At 36.1% G+C, this 7,759-nt stretch overlaps 1 pseudogene; it reads right to left on the reverse strand.

Annotated features, from left to right (window-relative positions):
* Positions 1-1,542: 1,542 nt before the first annotated feature.
* Positions 1,543-3,772, reverse strand: LOC132642119 (BAHD acyltransferase BIA1-like; annotated as a pseudogene).
* Positions 3,773-7,759: the final 3,987 nt, after the last annotated feature.

Genomic DNA, 7,759 nt, shown 5'->3' on the forward strand with positions numbered 1-7,759 from the left:
ATACCTAGTGAAATCACACAATGTGGGGTCTGAAGAGGGTAAAGTGGAAGCAGACCTTACCCCTACCTAAGAAGGTAGGGAGGCTGTTTCCGAAAGACGATCGGCTCAAGAGAAAGCATGGAAAAAAAGGTTAGATAAGAACAAGTAATTCAAAGTAGTTAGGGAATGAAATAACGAACAAAAAATCATGGTACAACAAACTGAAAAAAAGGAGTCGTAGCTACCATAGATGAATAAAAAAATCGAAGTACAAGAAACAATAGATTGTAGCATAAAACAAAGGACAAAAAACTATGGGGCAAAACTACGACTACTAGTGAAAAAGGGTAAGCGGGACTACCTACTAGTCTACTACCCTAATCTGCGTTCTCCACAACCTCCTATCTAAGGTCATGTCCTCAGTAAGCTGGAACTGCGCCATGTCCTGTCTAATCACCTCGCCCCAATACTTTTCGGCCTACCTCCACCTCTCCTGAAACCATCCATAGCCAACCTCTCACACTTCCGCACTGGAGCATCAGTGTCTCTCCTTTTCACATGTCCAAACCATTGTAGCCTCGCTTCCCGCATATTGTCCTCCACTAAGGCCACTCCTACCTTATCCCAAATATCTTCATTCCTAGCCCTATCTCTCCTAGTGTGCCCACATATCTATCGCAGCATTCTCATTTTCGCAACTTTTCAACTTCTGAACATGAGAGTTCTTGACTAGCCAACACTCTGCCCCATACAACAAAGTCGGTCTAACTACCACTTTGTAGAACTTGCCTTTAAGTTTTGTTGGCACCTTCTTATCACACAACACTCCTGAAGCGAGTCTCCATTTCATCCACCCTGCACCAATACGGTGTGTGACATCATCGTCAATATCACCATTTTCTTGTATAATAGACCCGAGATTCTTGCAACTTCCTTTCTTTGGGATGGCCTGAGTACCAAGCAACACTTCCACATCATCCTCATGTGGTATGTCACTGAACTTGCACTCCAAGTACTCAACTTGAACCATTTAGACTCCCGAGTTTGTCTCCAACCTTCTAGCTTAGTGTTAACTCCACTACGAGTCTCGTCAATCTAGACTATGTCATCCGCGAATAACATACACCATGGCACCTCACCTTGAATTTGTCGCGTCAGTCCATCCATCACCAAAGCAAATATATAAAGGTAGAGTAAAAAAATTAAATAGGATTATTAGATAATAAATAAAGACAAAATGAGAAAAAACATAAGGTGGCAACTCGATCACACCAAATTGGTCGTTACACAAAATCAGACTTTTTGTCATTACATAACAATGAATTTAACGATAAGATATAATAAAATTTAAATAACAATCAAAATAATATTGTATTTAATCTAACAACACGACAATAGTGCTTTAATACGAGGACAACTAATAAAATTGAACAAATTCAAGCCGCTCTTAAAGTAAGCAATCCCCACACGTAGCATGTACTCCTTATTAGTGTAGTACTGTAGTATCGACCGTATGAATAATCCCTGCATAACTAGTCCATGAATGGAATGACCCTTAGTGCTTCAACTTGAGGGAATCCACATAAATTGAACAACTTGAGGGGCATATTGAACACTAGGATTTGGAGATGCATATGCTAGAAAGTCCTCATCATTCTCCAACTCAATCATTTCCTCATTGTGTCTAAGTAGGGGGGGTTCATGGGTCAGTTTTTGGTCAAAACCAAAATCAAACCAATTTAATCGGTTTTTTAATTATTAAAACCAAACCAAATCAAATATAATAAATAATCATCGATTTGGTTCTTGTCAGTTTTGGTTCGGTTTTTCGGTTTTTAAGAAACCTAATAGTATTTCTCTTCTTTTTTTTACGATTAGGAAAGACTTTTTCATCCTTTTTCAACTTACAATTAGTTATTACCCTTTTATTATGGGAGCTATAATTTTCTCTGATTATAGAGAAAATGTCTTAAGATCTATAAGCTTTAATCAAGTGAACAAAGTTTATAAGAAATAATTTTTTCTTTGAATAAATGAGTTTGGATTCATGAATTTCTTTTAAGAAATGAGCTTAAGGTGTAAAGTTCATTAGCCTAATAGAGATAAAGAAAAGTTTGATTAAAAAGTAAACAAAGTATTCAAATTATTTATAAAAATTAGTATGAAGTATCTATATAACTATAAAATTGTGTATATTACTTTGTCGGTTTGGTTCGATTTTTTCTTTGGTTTGTTTTTAATAAAACCAAACCAAATCAAACCAAACATTATCGGTTTTGTAAAATTTGAAATTAAACCCAAATAATTATCGGTTTTTTTAATCGATTTGATTCGATTTGTGGTTCGGATCGATTTTTAACCAAACCTTGAACACCCCAATTTCTAAGTATCCAAGCCTCAATTCCATCACTAAATTCATTCTCCACAAGAACAATTTGTTGGCTTTTGAAAATAGAGAGGTAGAGCAGCTAGGAGCTAAATATTAGAAGAGCGCCCTCTCTTTTCTTCGAGTTCGTTGGGCTAGTTCGCATCCAGGGCCCCGACGCCCAGCTCAGCTAGAGAGGCCTAGGCTAATCTGAGAAGTGTTAATTTTGTTCGGATAGACTTCATTTAAGAATGCCACCGCCCCGGGAAGTCCAAAATTACACCAACTAGAAAACTTATAAGTATCCACTACCACTTGAGGCAACAAGCTCTCGATCAAGATTTGATGCCATGTCCAAAATATAAGAAATTGCAACACCATCACCTTCCAACTTCCAAGGCCTTAAACTTTTCACTATTTATATTCTCAATCATTTGTCTCACTTTTCCCACCAAATGAGACACCTCTAATGTTTCACTCATTTTTTTCTGAAAATTCACTAGTGGCTAACAAGATTAAATTTCCAAAAATATTCGGCTATTTTGGCTCAAGTCTTAGCCTTAAGTTCACAGAATGTGTCACCATGTATGGTCTTGATGAACTACCCCTTACTGCTCTTGTTGCTAAAATCATGTGCTTCCAAATGAAAGTTGTTAATGCCTCGACTCGAGTTGGATTAGGTACAATTTCATTTGCTACTTTCGTCTTAATGGATTCAATTGCTCTGCCATCGAACACGAATCTTCTAACAAGGGACTTTCCCTCGTTGAAAAATATTTTCTTTTCATTTTCCAACAACTCTTCGGGAAAATGATTTTCAGCCGGGAACAATAGCGATGATGATGTGAAATCAAGACACATCTCTTCTACTCTATTATCGCCACCACGTGCAATCTTAGCCCACGTGTTGAAGAAAACACTCATAGAGGCACCATCCAAGATTTTATGAAGCAAGACTCCACCAATTGCATGCTATTCCCCCACAATCAAATCTTGTAACTTGTATAGAAACTAGGGTTTTAAGACTTTGAACATAATTCATCATGCTAGCCATGCTAGCATTTTGCATAAGGAAGTTGATGAGTTGCGAGAGATCAGGGTTCTAAAGAAACTCATCCAAATGAACGCTCTTTACGTGAGCCTCCACGTAAAGAACTTCATTATCGTTACAATCAAAAAAATTGAATCTTCTATACTGAGATCTCCAGTAAGCGGATAGAATAGAGTTAGGGTTTTTGAGAAGGAATTCTTGAGATGATTATCAACAATATTTACGTTATCTATTTCTGAAAGTGTGTTGTTTTTGTAGAAGAAGATAGGGTGATGCATGTTCCAAGTGCTAGTTGATCAAAAAAGCATAATATGTGGTTTCTTAAGTGTGGAGGTGTTGGGCTTCACTTTTTCCTTTGATAGGATAATGGTTTCCATTATTTCTAATTAAGTTAATTTAGCTTCTTGTGATTCTTCAAACAATGTAATTAGCTTCATTGATATAGAAGAAAAGAATATGGGGGAAAAGGACTCAGTCTCCATGAACGGTCTAATGTTCGAGTCCACTTGTAAGAGATTTCGTCCTGTCAGGTTGTGAGACATGTACAGTCAGACCTCTTTATAATAGTCAATATTTTTTATGTTATGTTATATTATATACTAGTAAATATGCCCACGGTGCATCAGTCAATTTTAAATCACTATTATTAAGTGAAGTAACAATTATCATAAGAAATCTCTTTTAAAAGTTATTTCACCAAATGTATAAAAGAAGTTGTAAAAAAATGCCATAATCAATACCGACGAATATTATAGTCAACATCGAATAAACACATGCAAGGATGTCGAGACCTCCTCAATGTAGAGAGGAAGCTAAAGTAGTAAATAACTACTAATAAATCTGTCTCTTACTCCTACTAAAGAAAGGAATACACCAAACAGCACATGCACTTGCATCTGCCATTATTGTGCAGTATACGTAGATCACCCTGAAAAATAAGGATTAGACATGGCCTATATAAGAGAATCGGCATCAATATCAAACTGTTACACATAACAAATTCCAATATTTTGGTAACATCAAAAGCTTTAACAAATAGAGGTTTTCCAACATTATAGTAGATGAAAAATATGGGCGTCAAGAAATAACCAGAGGCATCCTATGTGATATGAATAGGTTACTCACCCATCACTGGTTATATCAAAAAATTTGACCGGTGGAATTTATCAATATGTTGCAACTTAGCAGAAGTTATGCTGGATAACATGTATGCTTGCATTAACAATTACCAATCAATGTAGCCAGAGTGACTTAAATATCATGAATAGAGATAGATGATGACATCTTAGGCAAAAACTAAAGCAAGACTCACAACACCTAGTTCTCTTCTCCTGGCTCTCTTTGTGCTTCAATTGCTTCCTTCCACTTAGCAGTTCCTGGTAGATACTGTAAAAGGTTAAGAGTCAGAGTAAAGAGGGAGATTTTTTCTAATCAAGACTTTTACATGCATAAATAAAATGACTAAGAAAATTGTGATTCTGCGACTTCAACAGATTTATGACAAAAACTTCAAGGCTATATCAAAATTCAAATTCAAGCTTCGGAAACAACTTGGGAAAAAACCAAATACCATCAATTCCAACATGCTCTTGTCAAAACCAAAAAGAAACAAAATCTAAAATCCCAAAATTCTATTTCTAACCAAGAACCTAGAAACCAATCCAGAAAAGTATAAGTCTGATATATAGATTAGTGGGAAAGGAAAAAGGGCATGTGATAGAGAAAGACATTGAGTGTTAGAAACAAAGTTCCTAAAATCTTCCGTTTCTTAGCCATTAGTAACACAAGAGAAACAAAAGTAATTGCATAAGCAAAGGCGAAACAACAAATTAGAAACAAGTGAGAGCCAATGGACTCCTACATCTCTTCCTCATGACGTTATCTTGTTGCATCCTTCTTATTCATACACAATCACGACTCCACAATTTTCTTTAAAGGAATGCGCTAATTAACTTTCATAAGTATTCCCAACCCAGAAACTCAAAAATTAAAACCAAACTTGGAATTGAAAAACAGGTCGTCGGTTCTAATTGATAGTTGAAAAGGATTGCGTCATGTACTGATAACTTATATTAGGGCCAACACTTCTAAAAAGACTGATACAAATTTCTGAAGAATCAAAGGAGAATGAGACTTAAAAACTCAATCGAGCATTTGAAAAAGAGCTTGTTCCTCACTATTAAGCCCAAGATGGTCGTTGCCATAAAATTACTGCATAATCAAGGAATAATAACAGTGACCCAAGTTTACCATATTCTATGGTAAACACACCCGTGTTATGACTTGTGATTCAACTCTGCATTAATGCACTTCTAATAGCGACGGAGTGAATCAAAGACGGACTTCAATAAAAATCCAAAGCACAAGTTAGGGTAGCATGGAAAATAAAGATGGCACTGAGGGAAGAACGTAAATAATTAGCAGAGAAAATCAAGAAATCAAACAAACTTGAAGCAAGAAAATAATAAAATTTAAAAGATAGAAAACGAACAATACAGAGAAAGAGCAGGGAAAGAAGTAAACAATAGAGAGAATGAGAGACTAGAGAATAAGTACCGTAAGAAAAGCAACAATCTTGATCTCTGGCATCAATTCTCAAACCCCTAAAACAATCCTTCGTGGAGACCTAATCATTGTCTTGAAATCATCAAAATCCATTTTATATGATGATAGTAAAACTATTGAACACCCCGGTAAATTGACAAACACATAAGCACCAAGATTAAATGATAGAGAAGCGGCAAATAACATGAGAAAATAAGAACACAGCCAAATAATATACGGTAGGAGATTTGTGTTGAATAGATCGGACGATACTATTTCAATCTTTCTTCCATACCCATCAAAAGCACACAAAATGACAAGAACCAGTTAAGTGGAAAAAACATAGCCAGGAAAGTCCAAATTCTAGTTTCATATTACCACTATCAGTGCCAAGAAAGCAAAAATAATCAAATAACATACGAAAAAAATGAACGAAACGCTTTTTAAATCACTGCAAACATGCATATAATCAAATCATACACATGAATTTCTCGCTTGTGGTGCTCCTTTACTCACCTTGTTCGACAACCCCTTCTTCTTTTTCTTAACTAAAAGTTCCATATTTCCTAAGGTGATAAAGGCTTAGATTCTCCACCATTCACAGTAAAAGATCAAGATAGAAAAGATGTGAGCCTCTCCAAGTTCAAAGACAAGCCTATTGTGATTTATTTATCCAGCTAATGAATCTCTTGATTGTGTATAACATGTATAATTTGCACGCCTTGAATTTTGCGTCTAAATTCAGCCAGTTAGAAATTTTATTATTTGAGACAAAAAGATTAGAAATATTCAAAGCATGATAAAAAAAAGTACCTAAGAATTGGTACTATGCCCTACTTCCACCTGCGACCTTTTCAATTTACAGGGTAATCGATTTTGGAATCTGGTGTTACACTTTATATTAAAATCTGCAAATAAACTTGCCTTTTCCCCAACAACCTTCATAATCCCTCCTCACTTTGAAATTCTTCTTCAAGGCTCACAAAACCCCTTCAACCCGGGGAGGTATGCTATTTATCCAATCTCAACCATGATGTAACACCCCGTATCGTTAGAGTTCTAGTGGAAAAAAAAACTGAAGGTTTGAACGTTTTTCGAAAATGATTGACAGACCTACTTCGGGAAACCATAAACCCTTTATTAGTTGGGAATTTGGGAAATTACCCTTAATGAAAGTTGTAGTACGTAGAAATACCTTTCCATACATATAAGGATCAGGCCAATTGGGTCCGGATCAAGGAGATATGATCGTCTCAAAATGGCTAATAGAGGGGTGCTCAGATTCGATAGAATTGGCTAAGTTTTCGATACGTCTTCCTTCCAGCCAAATTTCGTGAAAATCCATTAGGAATTTGAGAAAGCTTAAAACATAAAAGTTGTGGCCCTTTGAAATATATTTCCAATGGTATATTATGGACCCAAAAAGGAGTTTTGTGCTATGAGTTATGGCCATGTTACCGAACACTATCAAGATGGCCTAGGGCACCGCCCTGGGCGATGCCCCAAGCCAAAATTTGCAAAAAAAACGTAATTTTCATCAGGGCCTGTAATATAGGCCTAGTTCCCTGCCTTGGACGATGCCCAGGGTGATGCACCAGGCCAAATTATGCCTGAAACGTCCTTTTCGAATTTTATATGTACCCAACTCCGAAAAACTTTTCCCACTTCTTTCTAAACCGTCTTTTTGGAGAGAAAACACTCTAGGGCTTCCACAAAGCATATAATGTGAGTTCCTACTCAAACCCCATTGATTATTACATCAATCTAACAAAGATTAACGCAAGAATCCCAATCTATTCCATAGATTATCGATTGAATCT

The sequence above is a fragment of the Lycium barbarum genome, chromosome 5, assembly GCF_019175385.1.
Source record: "Lycium barbarum isolate Lr01 chromosome 5, ASM1917538v2, whole genome shotgun sequence".
NCBI classification, from domain to species: Eukaryota; Viridiplantae; Streptophyta; class Magnoliopsida; order Solanales; family Solanaceae; genus Lycium; species Lycium barbarum.